The sequence below is a fragment of the Anser brachyrhynchus genome (assembly GCF_964034855.1).
Source record: "Anser brachyrhynchus genome assembly, chromosome: 27".
NCBI classification, from domain to species: domain Eukaryota; kingdom Metazoa; phylum Chordata; class Aves; order Anseriformes; family Anatidae; genus Anser; species Anser brachyrhynchus.
This window is the reverse complement of record NC_137720.1, coordinates 3,276,324-3,295,314: the sequence shown is the minus strand read 5'-3', so window position 1 is coordinate 3,295,314 and position 18,991 is coordinate 3,276,324. Positions and strand designations below refer to the sequence as shown.

At 61.8% G+C, this 18,991-nt stretch overlaps 1 protein-coding gene across 4 annotated transcripts in view; it reads left to right on the top strand.

Moving 5' to 3' along the window:
• SOX13 (SRY-box transcription factor 13) overlaps nucleotides 1-18,991 on the top strand; it is a 41,189-nt gene that overhangs the window by 10,308 nt on the left and 11,890 nt on the right. For 2 of the 4 annotated variants that reach the window (XM_080568879.1, XM_080568876.1), the window contains exon 1: nucleotides 5,992-6,209. The exons of 1 other annotated variant lie outside the window; for it this stretch is intronic. The gene's annotated coding sequence lies outside the window, so the exon portion shown is untranslated. Of the gene's footprint in view, nucleotides 1-5,991; nucleotides 6,210-8,375; nucleotides 12,832-18,991 lie in introns of those variants that run through there. One more of the 4 variants, XM_080568878.1, reaches the window with a different exon arrangement.

The following is an 18,991-nucleotide window of genomic DNA, read 5'->3' as shown; positions in this document are numbered from 1 at the left end:
GATCACGTTATCTGAGGGTGCATCCTGTTGCTAACTTGGGCTGCTTCCTCCCCTTAACAGCTGTTGCTGCAGCGAGATGCAGATGCTGTGAACGTGCCTTTAGGGGACGGTGCGTGTCGGGGGGGTGCTGCTGTGTTATTTTGGTGCTGGTGACAAAGGATCCCCGATTTTGGCTGGAGCATGAGCGGAGATGCTGCAGCGAGCAGGGTTGCGCCCGGCCGCTTCCTGCCCAGCCCAAGCCCCAGCACCACAGCCTCACCGGGCAAAAATACACGGGGGGGGGAAATTCTGGGCACTAAATTAAAGCAAAGCAAGTGTCGTACACTGAACTCGCTCTCAAAGGAAAACGGTTCCCTAATCCTGACCGCCCGCTATCTGATTTTGCGGTCGTGCTCACGCACGTGCTTTGAGCAGCGCCTCGAGTCGCTGAGCCGGCGCGTGGCAGCTCCCCCAGAATTAAAGCCCTGCACCCCTCGGGGCTGGGTCAGCACAGCCTGGTCCCTGCAGCCCTTCAGGGACAGCAGCCCTGCTCCTTTGCTCATCCTCTGCCTTTGCAGTGTCTCTTCTCCCGAGCCCGGCGCGTGAAAACCAGCCTGGGTCCCTCGATCCAATTTCTCCAAGTCGGAGCTCTTTGCTGCAATTAGCTGGTGTTTAAACCCTCGCTAACCCTTAACATCCTAATAACAATAATAATGATTAGTAATAATGCTCCACACGTCCTGCAGTGCCACGCATCTGAAGATTACACTCGCTAATTAATTAAGCCCGATCCCCCCCTACTTTCCTCGGTGAGGGGAAAAAAAAAAATCTCTGAGAGTCTCTTAAGAAAGGACATAAAGGCAGGGAAATCCAGGCACCAAAACAAGACAAATGGGGATTTGAAGACAATCCGGGCCGGGCCCATGTGACCCGAGGAGTGGACGAGGCAGGAGAAAGGATAAAAATGCCAAGCACAGAGCGGGGAGAGAAAACAACCGCCAGCTTCAAAATCCGGGGAGAGAGAAAAGCACCAAGATGAAGGGAGTGACAAAGCATCAAAGGGACGAGAAACCAAAGGCGTCGGAACAAAGGACAAGCTGGAACAAAGGACCAAAGAGGGGAGAACAAAAGCACTAAATAGAAAACAAAGGCAGGGGGACGAGAAAAGCCCCTCTGTCGGGCTGCGCTGGAGGGTCCCGGCCGGTGGCCGGTGGGTGGCACGGGCGGTGCCGCGCTCCCCGGTGGAGCCGGGCTGGCGGAGGGCGCCGGAGCCTGGGAGCAGCGGCCCCGGGAGCCCGGCTCTGCCTTTGAACCCGAGCTGATGGGCTCGGCCCCCAGCGCCGCGCTCCCGGGTGGCGAAGGGAGCCTGGGGACGCGGCTGTGCTGCCACGCTGCCCCCCGGCCCCCTCCCTGCCCGCTGTGTGGTCCGGGCACCCCCCTCCCGCTCCCCCCATTGCTCTACAGTGCAGCCTGCTCGGCATCAGCGCCCCTCTCCTCTCCTCCTGCAGCCCCCAGCCCCAGCCCCAGCCCCCCTGTCTCATCTACAGCCCCCAGCCCCAGCCCCAGCCCCAGGGCACGGCATCGCCCGCAGACACTGCGGGCCCTGGCCGCCTGCTCCCCCAGACCCCCGCGGGGGTCCAGCTGCGCCAGCAGGCAGCAGGGACCTCGCGCGAGGCTGCCAGGATGTCTGCGTCCTCCCCACCCCGTGCCTTTCCCTTAGGAGAGGAGCTATCAGCCGGGGCTGTGCGTGTGGCTAGCAGTAGCCGCGGGGCCAGCCTGCTGGGCTGTGCTCCGGGGGGACAATTCTGGGTGCCCGGATTAAAACCGGAGGCATTCAGGTTGGGAAGAGAGCTCCGGAGATGTGCCGCTTGGCTTGCTCTCCCCGTTGAATCCCCCATTTGGAGCTGAAAGTCCCCAGCCGGGGTGCTACCCCCAGCACCTGCCCTGGCCAGGCACTTTCCACATGAGCTGGCAGTGGCTGCTCCTCTCCGCACCTGGCTGGGGAAACGCCGGCAAAACTCGCCTGTGGTTTGTGTCTGCGGTGGGAGGGGAGGGGGCCGGGGCAGGGCGAGACCCGGGGTTTTCACCAGCACAGCCAGCAAATGCAGCGTGGTGTGCGTGCCTGCCAGGAGGGAGCCTTCCCTTCGGGGTCTTGGTGCCCCTGAACGTCCTGCCCAGGTATTTCTGCTCTGCGCCAGCCGGGGTCCAACTGCGCCTGCAGCCCCTTCCCACCCCCAGCTCTGTTTTCCTGCAGCATCACAACTTGCTCGATTTTACTTTGTGTTATTATTATTATTATTATTATTTTTTGGTTGAGCTCTCTCTGAGCACTGGTGGAGAACTGGGCTGCTCTCCCCGCAGAGCCGTGCTGGAGCATCTTGGATTTATTACGCCCAGATTAGAGGCTGTTAGCTGCGGGCAGACCGGGCTCCCTGCAGCAGCAGGGCACCGCCAGCGCCGCGCAGGAAGGCAGCACGGAGCGCCCGGCTGCTGGAAGCACCTCGGAAAGGGCAAGGAAAAATTGTGGTGTTTGGGTGGAAATAATTTGTAGGGCGATTCCTGGAGCTCACCCACCACCCTGCTTGGAGCAGGGGGAGAGGCTGCAGGCTTGGGGGGCTTTGGGTTTCTTTGCACAGTGATTTTTTCCCCCCCGTGGCCCAGCCCTGCTCCCACCCTGAGCCCCAAAACCAGGGTCCGTGGGCTGGAAACAAGAGCTCTGCGCAGGAGGCAGGTGCAGGGAGGGGGTAGCACAAAGGTGGTCCAAGACCATCACGTGGGGGTGTCCCCTATTTCGGAGAGGATGGGGAGCAGGAGGGAACAGAGGGCTGCCGAATTCCCCCGGTACGAGATCTGTCGGTGCTGGGAGGAGACCAAAGATGTCCCTCGGAGGCGGCGGGTGCCGATGGGCAGGGACGGCTGTGTCGCAGCTCTGGGTGCGGAGCACCCTTGGTGTGCCACGTCCCCCCAGGCTGCGGGATGGAGAAGCAATGGGGTGAAGCGAGGACAGCCCCGGAGCCGCCGCTGAGTTTCCAGAGAGTTTGAGCTCCTCCGTTCGCATTGTCATATCAGCTCGGGCTTTAATGGGCTGCAGATGTGCGTCTGTCTGCCTGCGTGTGTGTGCGCGCACCCCCACGACGCCGGACCACAACGCGTGCGCGTCCCCGAGGGTCGCTCCCAGCCCGCTCTGGTGGCACGGCTCAGCTGGGGCTGCGGTGCTGGCCCCGCAGGGGTGCTCCCAGCCCCTGGCCGGCCACTCGCTGTGCGTGCGAGGGACACTTTTGGGGTGGCCAGGTCCGGAGCTAGCCAAGGGCTGTGGCAGTGTTTTGCTCCCTGTCTTTCCTAGATTGCCTCAGGAGGAGCGCGGGGCGGGGGAGCCACAGGGCAGCTCGTGGGGGCGATGCTTTGCCCCCGGCTTAGCGATGGTTTTGCAGCTTTCCCAGGCTGGTGAGGAGCGGAGCACATGCCCGTTTGCAAACAATGGGCCCGCTTCCGCGCAGGAAGCAAGGTCGGATTTGTTCTCCCTGCTTTGCCCCCTCCGGCCAGTTCTGAAGGGGCCAAGCCATTGTCTGAACCATTTCCATGACTCAGTCAACAGCATCCTGCGATCTGGAGGCCGGGACTCGCAGCCAGCACAAAGCAGGAGGCATTGCTCCTGCGGCCAGGGGCCCCGCGGGCTGCACCGAGGGCTGGGGGGGCTTGGGAAAAGGAAGGCGAGCGCTGGCCGTGCCTTTCCCCTCCGTGCCCCCTGCTCCAGCGGCAGCGGGATCTTTGCCCCCGCCAGCTTTCCTGGTCCCCCCACCCATTGTCCCAGCTTCCTTCTGCTGAGGAAAGCAGAAAGCTGGGGGAGGAACTGCTGGGGAGCAGCCCTGGTGGCTTGCCCGGGTGCTGCCAGGTAGGGAGAGGTGGAGCAGGAGCCAAGTGAACCCCATGTGAGCCCGCTGAAGGGATGGGGACCATCCCTGCACCATCCTGACACCTCATACCGATGGTCATGGAGACGCTCCGTGGGTCCTGGGGATGCCATGTGGAGCCTGGGGATGCCACAAGGGGCCTGGGGATGCTCCGTGGGTCCTCGGGATGCCACATGGGGTCTGGGAAAGCCCCCTGGGTCCTGGGGATGCCCTGCACCATCCTGGGGATGCTCCTGGAGAGGAGATGATGCAGGTGGAGCTGGTGTGGCTTGAAGGAGACGTGGGCAGGAGCAGAGCCAGGGTCCCTGCGTGCAGAGGTGCTGACCCCCATGGTTAGCCAGTTGGGCCCCCACCTCCCAGCACCCATCCGGGAGCGATGCCGGACCCAGGGGAGCACCGCGTGGTTGGCACTGGTGGCAGTGGCCAGGCACCAGGCAGGGGAGCCACCGAGCCACCACGGCCACCACGGCCACCAGCGGGCAGGAAAGGAAAGTGAAAGTCCGTGGCTGCTGCTCCAGCCTGGCTGTTGCCATGGCGACCCGAACAAAGCCTCGGCTCCTTTTTTTTGGCTCAGTTTTTTGGTCCTCGGCCCCTTTGTTAATTGTTTCCCTGGCCAGTTCGGGGGATGCGCCTCCCTCCGCCCCCGGAGCAGCTCGTGGGGGCCCTGCAGGGTGGCCGGGGCTGGGTCTCCCAGCAGGGTGGGCAGGGGGCTTCCGAGGGGCCTGGGGGGGCCCAGTTAGTCGGGGGGAGCCACTTTTGCATCCTGCCTTGATGTAGGTTTGCTGCACGGCTCTCAGTTTTTCCATCTGTGAAATGGGAGAGTGTCGGAGAGCTCCTGTGCGTGCTGGGCTCTGCGGAGCCGGCCACCTGCCCGCCTCTGCTTCCAAATCTGCTGGGCTTTGGGCTTTGTCTTCTGGGGGGGGGATGCCAGGGGGTAACTGTCCCCGATAACTCCTTGCCTCGCTCTTCCTTCTGCCTCCTGGTGGGTGTCCTGCCTGGCTGCGGGCTCAGCACCATGGCTCCGCTCATTTCTTTGTGATGGTCACTGCAGAGGTTTCCCAGGGCGAGGGGTGGGTATGGGGTTTTGGTGCCCAAACCCCTCCCGAAAACCCAATTTTGTGGTTAGTGCGAGGCTGCTGGGAGAGCTGGGCTGCTGCAGCTGCACGGAGAGCGGGCGGAAGTCCCCGGAGCCCGAGCTGTTGTGTTGTGCTCCTGGGCCGGGATGCAAACAATGTCGGAGAAAAAGAAATTCCCATGGAAGAGAACGACGGTGCGGGGGGAGGAAACGGCTTCGAGTCAAAGGGAATTTTCCCTGTTGGCAAAACGTAAACAGTTCTCCTCCGATGTTGACATAAGATTGTAAAGATTTCGGTCCGCAAAGCGGAGTGTTTGTCAACACGTTTGCCCAAGCGAGCCCCTCGCTCTCCCACTGGAGCACTGCTCCAAGCGTGGTTTCCTCTGGGACCGCGGGTGGTGGCGTTCCCGGTGGACCAGGGACAGCCAAGGAGGTCTTGCAGGGCCCCGTCCCCCTCCTGCCTTCCACACACCGTGCTTTCGGGTCTCCCCTCCTGCCGCCCGTGCCCTCTGCACCTTTCCTCTTGGGAATTAAATCCCCAGGCCCCCAAAGGGCCGCTCTGCTTGGAGCAGGATGGCACCCAGTGGGTGTTGGGGCACAGCTGCTGCAGCCCCCCGGGAAGGGGGTGTCCCCACTGAGAAGGGGGACACGGGGGACAAATGGAGCCCCCGCTTTGTCCAGCCTCTGTCGCCGTGCGTGGGTGCCGTGGGAGCTCCTGTGCGGGTGGGACGTGGGGTGCAGGGGGTCTGCCGAGGCACCCCGCAGTTCTTTGGGGGGGTCTCAGCCCCCCACCCCTCTCCCCCCCCTTCCCCAGGACTCCGGGCTGGGGCTGCCGGCGGTGTCACGCGTGGGTCCCCCCACGGGCCAGGGGGTCCCAAGGGGAGGGGACGGGGCAGAGGGGCCGCCCCGGAGCCGGCTGCTGGCTGGCTGGGCTGCTGGCCCTCCTCCTCTTCCTCCTCCTCCTCCCCTCCTCCTCCTCCTCCTCCTCCTCCTCCCCCTCCTTCCCTCCTCCTCCTCCTCCTCCTCCTCCTCCTCCTCCTCGCTCCCTCTCTCCGCCCGGCGCCGGGGCAGCTCCCAGCGGAGGCGCCGGGGACATGGAGCGGAGCTGAGCCGTGCACGGCGGCACCGGAGCCAGCACCAGCACCGGAGCCAGCACCAGCACCAGCACCAAAACCGGCACCGGCACCGGCACCGGCACCGGCAGCGGCGGGGACCCGGGCGCAGCGCTGCGGCGCGGCGGAGCCGTGAGTGCGGCCGGGGCAGGGGCAGGGACAGGGGGCACAGCCCCGGGGGGGGGACACGGGCACGGCCCCGGGGCGCTGAGCATTGTCCCGGGTCGTGGTCCCCAGTCCCGGTTGGGTTGGGTCGGGGGGGACCGCCTGGCAGGACACCCCCCCCCCCAGCCACAACTCCCCCCCTTTTTTTTTTAAACAGAAGGGAAAAAGGGAAAGGGGGGCTCCGGGTCCTTCCCCGCACGGCCCCCTCCCCGCTGCAAAGTTCGGGGGGCTGCAAACTCTCCTCGCAGAGCCGTGCGGGGGCGAGGGGGAGCACGGCGGGGAAGGGGTTAAACCACGGAACCCCCTTTCCCCCCGGGCACAGGGCTGGCAGGCAAGGGGTCAACCCATGGGCATCCCCCCCATGCTCAGTGTCACCCGTCTGAAGCCCCCTCCCCAGGACCCCCCCCGGTCCCACCCCGCTGGGAAGGTTTCTCCTGCGGTTCCCCGGTGGGACGTGTCCCCACGTCCCCATGTCACTGGGTGCACAGCTCCCATCCCCGCTGCCTCCTGCTTTGGAGGGGGGTGCGGGCTGGCAGCACCCCCCCCCCCCCCCCAGACACGGCACTGGGCTTGGGGAGGGGTCACCGCCCAGCTGGGCACAGACAGACGGACGCCGGACAGACGGGCACCGCACGCCGGCACGCACCACGCAGCCGGGCACCGCGCACCCAGCCGCAGGCAGGGCCCAGCACCGTGCCCGCGAGGTCCCGCGGGGTTTGGGGCTGCTCGAAGGGTGTCGGTGAGTTGGCAGCGCCGAGGGTGCAGGGTCGGGGTCCCCCCCACCCCTTGTTCCGCACGGGATGGACGCGATGCTGCTGCTGTGCCGGAGGGGAGCGGGGATTTTGGCCTCGAGGCAGCATCGCTCCGGCCTCCCCTGCGTCCCCGCGGCACCGTCGGGGAAGCGTTGGGAGTCCGGGCAGGAAAACTTGCTGACGGTACTGCGCACGGGTGGTTGTCGGTCCGACAAAGTGCTTCAACAAACCGCAGCAGCAGCAGCAGCGCCCCGGCGCGCGGGCAGAAGGAGGGCTGGGGAGCGGGGTGAGCGCCGCCGCGTGCCGCCGGCTGGGACCCCACAGAGGCTGAACCTCGGCGCCGAAATTGTGTCCTCCCCAGCAGCCGTGTCAGGTCCTGCCCGCGCACCGCAGCGGCGTTTTGGGGCTGTTCCTGGGAGATTTGGGTCGCTGGGGGGCTGAGGGAGAGGAGCTGCTGTGGGCTGGGGGGGTCCTGCAGCTGCTGGGATGGTGGAGAGGGCTGTGAAAGGGCTGCGGGGGTTTTGGGGGGATTTCACCCCAATCTGGGGTAACCCCTCGGCTTGGGTAGCACCTGCAAAAGGACACGGCCCCTGCGCGGGGTCTGGGGAGTTAAACTTGGACAAAGTTAGCGGTGGAAGAGACAAACAGAGAGGTGCATCCCCCAGGGAGCTGTAAATGAGCGGTTTTCATACGAAATGCGCAAATAAATGCAAAGCTTTGCTTCTTTCCACCTCAGCCTAATGATTTCCAGTATTTTATGCAGGGTTTCTTTGCCAGAGAGGGATGCTACCCAGGAAAAATTACAGACCGTGGCTGCGTATTGTTCAAGTCTCAGTTACATCTTGTAAGGTACCTTCAGCATGGAAAACACTTGACTTCCAAAGCAAATCTGGAGTAATAGATTTTAGGAGTGAAAAAGGACCATTAGCTCAGCTAATGTGATTTTCTCCATAGCACAGACCAGATAATATCACTCAGTTACTCTTCTATTGAGCCAATAACTCGCGTTTGTAATTCATGCAATTTCCTTTTAGTTCAATTTAATTTTGTGCAGAATCCATTCTGTTGACACTGATACAGTATATTTATTTTTTATTTTTTTTTTGAAAGCCTGCGATTTCAGAGGCTTTGTGTTAAAAATAGCTGCTGTCCTTTGACAAACGTGGGCAGGCTAAAGACAGTTTTTGAAATCGTCTGCGAGCGACACGTTTGCAGCAGCATCTCCCTTCTCGCTGCTTGTTCGCTGCCCTCCTGCTCAGCCCTCCGGCTGCGGGAGCGGGCGCTGGGGCGCGGGGCTCGCGCCGCGGCTCCCCCCTGGCATCACTTTTGGCCTCATGTGCAGGAGGAGAAGTCCCTACCGAGCAGCAAAATAGGTAGGAGTAGAGATTAGAAACTTTTACAAATTTATTAGCCCCTGCTAAATGTATTTTCTGGAGGAAGGTGCTTCGGGTTGGGACTGCTGGGCACGGTTTTCCTCTCTGAAGCAAAGCGCTGTCATTCCTCTCACCTCTGGCGTGCCTGCTCTGTGCTTGCATTTTTTTTTTTTTTTACCCTTTCCAAATTGGAGCACCCAAATCTCCCTCTGGACAGCCCTGGGAGCAAAGTTTGTTCCGGCCAGGGGCTGGGGGAGGCAAGATGTCGTGGGGCGAATAGCTGGGCTTTTTGTCTCCTTGCCAAAATGTCCATTTTAACGGTGGTGCCCGGGGAGCTGTGCCCTGGCACGCGGGTCGGAGCGAGGATGGGGCAGATTGTAAACTTGTTATTTGCTGGAGGGGATTTAATCCGTCCATGGGATGCAGAGGAAGGGCTCTGCTCTCCGTGTGAGGCACACAGCCGCAGCAGCACAGTAAATCTAGCCTTTCAGTGAGTTTATTTTTGTATTCATTACTTGCTGGGGGGCTCCTGGGGCGCACACCCGAGCCTGCAGCTCTCGCTGCCCTTCGCCTTCCTGGAACTGAGCCTCACTGCGGCCAGGCACCGCCACCGACGCTGCAAAGAGGTTGGGGATGGGAGGCTCTGGGAGCTGGGAGCGCGCTGCAGGGCATGTTTTGCACCCCCAAGGTGAGTGCGTTGGGGTGATGGGGGGGCTCGAAGCCCCCACGGCTGCAGGTGGGCTGGTGACGGCACGGATACGGGGCCGGGCTGCGTCCCGTGGACGAAGCATCCTCGGGGCCGCGGGGTTTGAAGTTTGCTGGCGAGCTTGTGGGGTGGCTCAGAGCACCCCCATGGTGAGGGTGGTCTGCAGGGTGCAGGGCGTGGGACCTTCGCTGTGCCGTGGGTGCTGGGTCACCCGAGCTGGCCCCACCATCCCTCCCGTTCTCTGGCTTGCGACTTAACCGAGCAATCCTGGAAGGGTTTTGGTGCTGTTCTGGCTTCGCTCGGCCACCCTCGGGGCTCCGTCCCTGCAGTCCACGGGAACCTGGGGGCTTGGGGACCTGGGGGCTTGGAGACCTGGGGGCTTGGGGACTTGGGGGCCTGGGGACATGGGGGCGTGGGGACCGGTGGCCCGCGGCCGCCTGCTGTCCCGCGTGAGCCCGGCTTTGTGTGGCCGCTGCGAAGCCGCGCTCCTGCTTGCTCCAGCTCCATCCCATTGTAAACACGGCGCGGTTTTGTGTCGGTCCGGCTTTGTGTGTGCGCGGGTGAGTGCAGAAAGCAGAAAGGCTTTTATCACCGGAGGGACAACCTTCAGCAGGCAGCGGCGGCCGGTTGTGCGGACGCGCTGTCAGTACGGCTCTGCTCTGCTTTTACACCCTGAAAGTTCTCAGTTGGGCTAATAAAACGTACAGTGTTTATTTTTCCTTTAAAAAAAAATAATAATAATTGGAAAAAAAATATAAAAACAAAAATCCACTCACGGGCAGGGCAGTTGCTCCCTACAGCTCTGGACAACGCCGTGGAGGAAGCCTGCTGGCCTCTTTTGTTCTCCTCCGGTGCGGCCGTGCTGCTGAGCGTAGCATCGCTACAAGCTGCGAACTATTGATGAAAGATGTTTGTTTCGTTTTCCCTCTGCTAGAAAATACCCACGGGTCAAAGCTGCCCGGTTTTGGGTGTCTGACAGCAGCGGGGGCTGGCCAAGGGGCTGGCGGGGGACTTGTGCTCGCCGGAGACGCGGTGGCCCCGGGGTCGGGCGGTCCCCGCCTGGGGGTCCGTGGAGCCCTGACCAGGCAGCGCCGGGCTGTCCCGAGCTCTGCTTGTTTATTTTTCACCAACTTTGGAGTTTTTGGTTTCATTGTGCTGCAGGGAGGAAGACTTGGGATGCTTTAAAAGTTTTACATGATGCATCACCCGTTTCCACCCAGTTTTAGCCCAGTAAAAACCAGACGAAAGGGAAATAAATTAGGGCAGCTTGTGACAGTCCTGCTGGAGAATATCTTGGTGCCTTCACCCCGTCCTGCACCTTTTGGAGAATACCTTCAGGAGCCAAATCTGCTCCCTCTGGCAGAGCAGCGGTGCTGCTGGCCCGGCCGTGCCCCGTGCCCCCGGAGCTCCTCGGTGCGAGAAACGCGTGGGTTCATCCAGCGCTGCTGCTTCCAGCAGGAGAAAATTTGGCGGGGCCAAAGGCATTGACTTTTGGAACATTTTCCGTTGCTTGGAAGCCCTCCCTGCCTCCCTCCCACTCCGCCGCGCCGTCCCCACCTGCTCCAGGACCATATGTCCCAAGCTGGAAGCGCTCCAGCCCCGAAACAAGGGCCCTTGGTCTGCCCAGTCCCACCAGTTTGGCACCGGTGGGGGAGAGGAGAGGCTGAGGAGGTGCAGGGGGCACCTCTGGCCGGCGTAAGAGATGCCCCAGCTGCTTGGACAGGGCAGTAAAAATAAAAAAAAAACGAGCAGGGGATGCAGCGGCTTGACCCGGCTTCCACAAAGCATTTGTGAGAGTCGGCCGGAGCACGTGCTTGGAGGGGAGCAGGGCACGGGGACACTGCCAAAACTGCCGTGTCCCCTTCGCCTCCAAGCACCACACCAGCACCTTGGACCCAGAAGAGGTTTGCAGCCGCTTTTAGCTAAAAATGCGTTGGTTTTGAGGGAGAAAGCCGCTTCTGCGGGCGTTACTCTAGAGGGAGGCTGCCCTCCCCGCCGCCTTGTCCCGCTTTGCAGCCCTTCCTCTGAAGAATGCCGATCGGGAGATGGCTCCGAAATGTTTGAAATTCTGCCTCGCCATAATTTAATGCTCCATTACCAGCCAGGCCCGCTCGAGGCATGTGGCCGTTATAAAAGATGCAGCCTGGTGGCTGCAGAGGCCGGGCAGCCTCCCCCCGTGCCTGCCCCCGGCTGCCTTATCAGAGAGGAACGAGATAAGGGGGCTCATCATTAGGGCAGCCCTGTGCGCACTCACTGGCCCTGGCCAAAATCTGCTGGCCTGAGTCATTATTTTTTTAAATTCTGGCTGGCGAAGGCGGCTGATGGCAGTTTGTCGTCTGCTGGGAGGAGAGGGTGAGGCTGTAAATTAAATACGACAAGGAGAATTAAAAGAACGTGGGGTAGCAGGGAGCCCAGAGGGGGGCATTTGAGCCTCTTTGCCCTTGCGAAATGGGGTTATTGTGGTCTGGGAGTCTGGAAAGAAATAGGAACAGGTCGGGAGAAGTACCTGGAGGCATTGGCAGCCTCTCCGGCACCGCGGTGCTGGGGCTGCCGCCTTCCCCACGGCGTGGCCCCGGTGGTGTCCTGGGGGTGAGAGCCAGCGGGTGGCCCTGGGTGACAGCAGCCAGCCTGTCCGACCGATGGGGCTGGCGCTGGGACACAGCAGAGCCTGGCCGGGGAGCTGCTGGTGCAGAGCAGAGCCGTGGCGGCACGGGGACGGGCAGAGAGGAGGCTTGTCCCGCTGCCACGCCAAGCAGTCGTCACCCGCGGGGCTGCCACCTCGTGCCGCTCCTGCCTGGGTGCCCCAGGGGGTGCAGGTTTGCAGCATGCGGCCCTTGAACCCTCGTAGTCTTCCTCTTTTCTCCTGGGTGGGTGCTGGTGGCGCAGGGCGGCTCCGTTTTACAGCCTCGTTCAGAGAAAAAGCAGAAAAAACAGAAAAAGCAGAGGTAGGTGGTGGCGGCGCGTTGGGTTGCAGTGGGCACGCAGAGCCCGCGCTGCTGCTGTGCTCCACGCTCAGCCCCTGCTGTGCCAGGGACACGTCCCCGGTCCTGGGCACCCCCTGTCCCTCCTGCCGTTGTCCCATAGCTGGCAGGGGGCTTTGTCCCCGCTGTCCCATGTGGGGTGAGCATGAGAGCAGAAGGGGTGGTGGCCCTGGTCCTTAACGGCAAGTGGTGCTGGGCTGCATGGGGCCTGAGAGGAGAAAAAGTGAGGAGAGAAGAGAGGACAGGACAGGACAGGACAGGACCAAGGGCTGAAAAACAGCTGGGAAGGCGCTGGGCGCACAGCTGGTCCCCAGCGTCCTGAGGCCACTGCTGCAGAAACTGGGGACGGGGCAGGGCTGGGACAAATCCTGCAGGGCAGGGCGAGCGTGGCTGCGGGGCTGGAGCGGGTGTGCACGCGTGTGTGAGCTGGGCAAGGGGGGGGACACCTCCTGCAGCCCCTCTCCACCTGCCAGGAGCTGCTGGAGCCAGGGCCAGGGAATTTAGCGAGGCCCTGCCCCGGCCCAGGGCGGCAGCCGCCTGCCCGCCCGTCGGGGAATGCCAGAGCCCGGCTTATCTTTTGTCTGGAACAATAGAGGGCTCGGCCCTATTGTTCTACCTTGCACGCCCAGCCGGAAAGCGAGTCCCCTGGGGCAGGGGCTGCACAGGAGCTGCCTCTGGGGCTGCTCGGCGTGGGGGGATTTGCTGGCAGAGCTGCCACGGACACGGACACAGACACGGACATGGACATGGACATCCCCATCCCCACGGGCTCGGCAGGTGAATTCCCCAGTGGCTGAGGCTTGGGAGCTTTCCTGCTCAGTTTTCTCACCATAATATGGGCTCTGGGGAAGGGATGCCAGGAGCTGGAGGGTTAGCGTGAGGGTGGCCCCTGGGGGACCCAGCCGTACCTGCGTGGGCAGCGGCAGGGCAATGTTTGCCTCTCTTGGAGGCTCCTGGGCTGCGATTTGGGTGTCTAGGTGCGATACCTGCCCCTGGGCTTCCTATGCCCAGCTGCAGTGCTCTCAGCCCCAGCTGATGGTGTTAAATACCCCTTCCCCAGACCGTGCTCAGCCTCTTTTTGCTGCCTGAGCTGCACCCCCTGCAAAAAAAACAGCGTGCAAGGCAGCGGGGCGTGCACGCCTGCGTGTGTGTGTGTGTGCACAGAGCAAATGTGCCGGCCCCTGGCCCCGCTGAGCCGTGCAGGAGCCAGCCGGGACGAGGCACGTGGAGCCAGGGGCTGCCAAAGCCCTTTGCTGCTGGGAGCAGGCTTGGGGACCCGAGGGGAAGCGGGGACGCAGCGGGGCGCGGGGGGACAGGTGCCACCGGGGCTGCACGGGCACAAAGAGCCCCTTGTGCGCTGCGGGACACGGGGGTGGCTGGGGGCAATCGGACACCCCCTTGCAACAGGGGAGAGCCGCCTGCTTCTCGCCGGAGAGTCTCTGCTCTTGTCTTCGCCGTGTTTTTGTTGTGCACTGGAAATAATCCTGGCGGGGCAGGGAAAGCTTGTCCCCAAATCTCTCTGCATGACCAGGATTTCGTGGGCTTTATCTTCTCCGAAATGAGCAGGGAGAGGGGTGAGGCGAGAACCCAGCCGTGTGGGGTGGTCTCGGTTTGTGGGGTGGCGGCTGCTGGCTCCCTTTAGCCCTCCAGGGTGATGGAGGCCAGTGCCCCCCCACTGCCCCAGCAGCTCGCTCGTTTCTGTCCTGGTTGTGGAGCTGTGCAGACTCTGCTGTGCTCAGAAGTGATGAGCTGGGACCGGGAGCTGCCCCGGTGTTAATTTTGGGGATGGTTTAACCGGTGCCAGAAAAGCTTCCAAAAAAAATGTGCTTGGGGAGGGTGAGCGGGCAGGGAAGGAGATGGTAGAAATGCAAGGCTGGGAGGCATCGGCCGGATCCCTGCACCCTGGCAGAGGAGGTTTTGTGGAGGTGTGAGCCGAGTCCCCATCCTCATCCCTGTCCCCATCCCTCCGGGCTTCCCTGCCCGCCTTGATGACACTTTGCAAGCCCAGGTGGTGCTGCTTGTCCCCAGGCTGGGGGCAGCCCCAGTGCTCGGCCGGGTCTGCCCCGCGACCTCTCCCCTTCGCTTCCCCAGCGCTGTGTTTAGGGTGAGCTCCCTGGGCACGGGGGATGCCGCACGGCCCCTCCGCAGAGGACCCCAGCACCCGCAGCAGGAGGGGTGCGAGCTGAGCTGAAGTAATGGTAGCAGCAGTTCTGGGGCACGAAGCAGCCCCTCTGATTTCTCTTTCGCACTGAGCCCCACATGGCTGCATCGCGAGCCCCGTTGCTGCTGCTGGAGGCACACGGAGGAGCGTGGGGACAAGCTCCCTGCCTAGTCCTTACCCACGGGGGCCTGAATCCGCCCCGTAAATCAGAGTAACAGCATCCGAGCGGCCGCAGCTCCTGCTAATAAGGGAGAGAAGCCGGGCTGAAAGCATTTTCCTCGGTGGTCTTCATCCTGACCCAGGCAGCCGTGATCACCGAGCTGAACCGCGGCAGGAGTGGGGCTCGGGTCACCGTTAGGAAAGTTGTGATGGTTTGGGGGGGACGCTGGGCAGCTGCCGGCACCGATGCTTGGGGCTCCTTTTGCTTTCCCCGGGAGCCTGGCCATGGCACCAGCAGCTCCTGTCACGCCGGGAAAAATCTGTTGTCCAAATGTCAAACGGCCCCAGCAGCTGGGAGGTGGCGGCAGCCCCTGTCCCGAGCCCGGGCAGCAGCTGGGGAGGGCGAGGTGGCCTCGGTGGCGCCTGTGTCCCTCGGTGGCCAAGCGAGCCAGCACAGCTCGGGTGCACGGCCCCGTTTGCTGCAGTTACAAAGCCACAGAAGGTGAAACCGAAGGTTTCCGGCACGCTGCAGGCGGCTGGGTTTTGGGAAGCAGGCAGAAGCGTGCGAACGTGGGGTTTTGGCTTCGGTGCCAACTTTGAGGCACCCCTGAGCTCCTCTGGGTGCTCACGCATGAGCCTGGCTCACGTGGGAAGCACGAGGGCGACCAGACCCCCCCCCCCCCCCTCCCCGAGGGAATTCCCCTCCAAGCCTGGGGGCAGCTGGAAAAAATGACATTGATGGAAGGTGTAAAATGGCACAAGAAGGTCAGCAAGGGGTGAGAGAGGGGCGGGCATCGTGCTCCATGCCAGGGGACCCTTGGTCCTAAAGTGCTGGGGCACACAGCTCTGGTACGGGGTGAGCCGAGTGCCCTCGTGTAAGAGCCGGAGAGGAAAAGGGTCAAACGTCCTCACCCCTCCGTCATGCGATAGGAAAGTACTGTTTGTGAACAAGTCGAGTCAAACGTGCCCCGTGCTCTGCCTGGAAATGCTGAGTGAGTGAAATTGCACAAAAAGTGCACCGAGATTGGGCCCCTCGATAAGCCCCAGGGCCGCGCCTGGGTGCGGAGAGGCTGCGAAGGAAAGGAGGGCGGCGGCGCTCGCCGCGCTGCCTCGCCGCGCTCTGCCGGGTGAGTTGGCCTCGTCCTTCACCTCCTGGCTCTGCTCCCCTTACGGGAAGGGTTTCTTTATTTGCCTTTTTTTTTCCCCCCTTTTTCTTTAATTTCTTTTCCATAATTGATTGTTCGCTTCAAATCGATTGCATGGTGAGAGGTGGAGAGGGGGGCGGCTGAGCGGGCTGCTGGCTGTATCGATGGGTAGGGGGAGGCATGGGGGGTTAAGGGGTCTTGGGTCTGGGAGAGGTGCTGAGGACCTCAGCCGGGTCTTCTGTCCTGTGGGACGCTGTTGGTGGGGCCGTGGGCCTGATCCTGCCACCCCCGCAGGTGCCTCGTGCGAGAGCTCGGTGGTGCAGACCAGGCTTGCTGCTGCTTCCTCCACCAGCAAGCATTCTGCGAAGGAGGAGGCTTGTTTAAAAATTATTTCTGGTGCAGAAAAAAGGAGAGAAAGAGTAAATATGCGTTCTTCAAAGTTCCTCTCTCCTCCTGCTTCCCCTGCATCTTGTTAATGTGCTTCGATATCTGTATCTCCTGGGCTTGTGATAAAGGGGAAGAAAGGAAGGGCATGGGAAGGGGATGCAGTAGGAAGGGGGTCTTGGAAAATATTACGGTTGCAGGGCTTATGTTTTCCCCTGGAGTATTTAGACCTGCAGGGGAGGGTAATTTTTTTTCTTTTAGCCCTTCAGACAAAAGCCCTGCTCTCAAAGACCTGTGAGCGAGAGTGCTTTGAGTGCCGGTGCGTGCAAAAGCGCCGCTGCGCCGAGCCGTGCGGCTTCCCGCCGGCGTTGTGCAGGGTGCAGAGCTCTGCAAAGGCTCAGGAGGGGCTGCTCCCCCCTGGTTGTCCTCATCTGCTGCCAGCAGCCCCACTCAGAGCCCCCCTTACTCCCCAGGACCGGGTTGCAGCAGGTCCCCCCCTTGGTGCCACCAGTTGTCCCCTTCTGGTCCCCCTGCTGCGGGGCACGGTGTTATCTGAAGACATTTTCACACCAACCTGGGTGAGAAACCCATCCAGCCGCAGAGCCAAGGCTGGTGCACGAGCTTTTTCCTTATTGATACCAAAAGGAAAAAGAAATAAAAACAACAGAAACCCCGCGGACTGTCTCGTCCCAGGGCCAGGAAGCGGGGATGACCGGCGCGGTCCCCTGCCCATCACGTGGGCAGCCGCTGGGACTGTTCCCCGCGCCCGGTTCCCCCTGGGCTTTGCACGGCTTTGAATAATTCCAGCGCGACGGAGTTTCCTCCACTTCCCTGATGAGATCACTCCCCGCCTAATAAATCTCGCGGCCAGGAAGTTCCACCTGATGTGCAGTTTAATTTTTCCCCTACTTAAACCCATCCCGTCACTCATCTCGGTAAAGGAAAAATGTGTTTGGGCCGGAGCTGCGAAGGCGGTGGACCCGTGCCAGTTTACACCCCGAGCCGGCTCCGGCTGCCTCTTTTTGTTCAATTTTCTCCTTTTTTTGGTTCGGATGCTGCTGTCGGGGGTGCAGTGGGATGTGACGGGCTCTGCCGGACGGGCTCGCGGGAGGCTGAGTCCCTGCATGGTGCTCGGCGCCTGGCAAACCCCGCGGCAGGAGCCGGCTGCTTCCATCTCTGGGGTGAAAACATGCAGGAAAATAACACGTGCTGCTCGCTGGGCTTCGCCTCCTGCTGTGGCAGCCTCGGGGTCGTTCTTATTCTTTATTTTGAAGCTTTTCCTTAAGCTAGAGCTTCACAGCAGTGCACCCGAGGGCGAGCAGAGCATGAGTCCGGCTATTGCATCCTTAGGGTAAGCGCTGGTAAATCAGATGTGATTTAATTCCCCCCGGGCCAGCACGCTGGGGCTCTCTGCTCGCTGTCGGGTGGGGGTGGATGGGGGGGGGGGGGGGGGGGGGATGCAGGGGATGGCAGAGGGGGGGTCCCAGCAGGGCCCTGGTGCTGGGAGGCAGCATGGGGAGGGAGCAGCTGAGTAAGACAGGAAGGCACCGTGCCGTGATGTGTCCCTCTGCCATCTCATAAGAAACCAGAGCAAGGTGGTAAAAGAAACCTCAGAAGCCCTACGAAAGCAGCACCAACTGCACGCTGGAAATTGTTAGTAAGAGGGGCCATTGGGAGGAGGGGGAAAAAACCTGCGCAGGCTGCATCAGATGGGCTCCCGCACCTGGAGAGCGCACACGGTGTCTGGACATGGCCATTTTCAGGCAGGCTTTTGCTTTCCCTTTCCCACACCGAGCATCCTACAGGGCTGCAGCATCACCTCGCTGCTCCTGCCCGTTCCCCTTGGCATTGGGCTGCCTCCTCCGGGCACGGCGCAGCACCCGGAGCCACGGTGGGGCTGGGGGTTCAAGCCATGGGGTTATTCCACAGACCTCTTAAGAAAATGGGACCTGAGCCCCCCGAGGGCAGGGCTCCCCTGGAAGGACTCCGTCTGCTGCTGCTCGCAGGCGCTGTGCACAACCTGGGCCCTTCTCCTGCTGGCATGATGTAGATCCATTCTGTCAAGCAACGCAGATCCTTTCCTTCCCCCCTGCCACAGCCCCAGATTCATTTTTTTTTCTCCCCGTCTTGCTCGCGTAGATCCTTAAGTGAATTTAGCGATTAACACATTTTGCCCTCCCTCCCCAAGTTTGGAATAGCAGGACTGATTAGATTTCCCCCGAACATCTGAAGGGCTTCTCGGCCGGCATGCATCAGCGAGATATGCATTTCATTAGCAGTCCTAGATGCGGCCCAGAGGCCTTTGAAGAAAGCAGGTTGGGTTTTGGGATAGAATTAGCAAATGCTATTCTAGCTGTTTGTAATTGCTTTAGGGTTAAATCTTCCGAGAGCCGGGCAGTAAGAGGAGCCGGGCATTTCTACTTTTCATCTTAGTAATGGAGAATTGGTGCCCCCCCCAACAAAGGTGGCCGTGCCGGAGCTGTGACAATGCGAGCCCCAAAAGCAAAGGGGAAAACCCTTCCCCTGTGGGGCACGAGTCCCAGCCCTGTGGGATCGGGGCCAGAGGGGAGCTGGGTGCCGGGGGGTGCAGGTGCTTCTTGCTGGGAGTTTCCGTGACGCTGTCCCCGTTGTGTCACCGCTTCGCCCCGACATTTCCGGAGGCCGTTATCCTCCGCAATGGCGACGTTGCCTTCAGGGAGCTGCTGGAAGCTGGACAAAGCGTCGTCTGTTTCGCTTGGGCAGTGGGAATCCCAGCTCTCGCTCAAGCTGGGGCTTTGCCCGCGAGCCCCCGAGGTTTTGCCCGGACAGAGACCCCAGGTGGGGGCCGGGGGTCGATCTAGGACAGCGAAGGAGCCACCGCTGGAGCAGGGATGCTCGTGGGGGCATCCTGCCTGCAGCAGGGCTTGGCAGGCAGGTGTCGTCCTGCTGCCTTGACCTGCACTTGTTGGGTGCTGACCACAACCACGGGGCCGTTGGCCCCCCCAGATCCCCCCCCCCCCCCGACTTTCCAACGCTCGCCCTTCTTGGCACTGGTTTTGTGTTTTTTTTCCAGCAAGCCGAGCTCTCGGCAGCCTTCTGGGAAAACGGA